A 659-nucleotide genomic window follows, 5' to 3' on the forward strand; every position below is an offset into this window, starting at 1 on the left:
GATTTATATATATATATATATGTGTGTGTGTGTGTGTGTGTGTGTGTGTGTATATGTATATACACGAGGTGTGGCTATAAAGTAACTAGACGAAAGCTATATAAAATCAAAAAGCAATTGTACGGCAAAATTAATTTATTTTATTCTAAATAAGCCTCTCTTCGACATCGAAGACAGTAGTGTGTAAAATCATTGCGTATCGTGTCTTTAGAGGCGTTCGAATTCTTCCGCTAACATTCTCACAGTTACATTTGCATCAATTTTCAGTAATTTGCACATTTTTCCGACGAGATCCGTTGTTGAGCTATTTTCGGATGCCTCGATCGCTCGTTGTCTTCCATGTTTTCGCAATCGTCCCCAAATCTTCCAAACCACTCAAAAACTTATGTATGCGATAGGTTGAAAAACTTCTTTCAAAATTTAGTACATTTGTCACTTTTTTCTCAAGTTTTATATAAAACTTGATAGTCCCTCTTTACTTTATTATGTTTTCGCACGACATCAAATTTTTACTTTACCTTTCAGTCGACATATTTCATGACGTCTGATGAGAATGAAATTTTTACAATTGATAGATCTAATTTTAAAGCTTTAAAACAGTGCTATTCGTTGATAGGTGGCACTCATAAAAAAAAAGAAGAGAAAAACCCGACTACTTT

This window comes from Formica exsecta, unplaced genomic scaffold (genome assembly GCF_003651465.1).
Source record: "Formica exsecta isolate Colony F162 unplaced genomic scaffold, ASM365146v1 scaffold845, whole genome shotgun sequence".
Lineage (NCBI taxonomy): Eukaryota > Metazoa > Arthropoda > Insecta > Hymenoptera > Formicidae > Formica > Formica exsecta.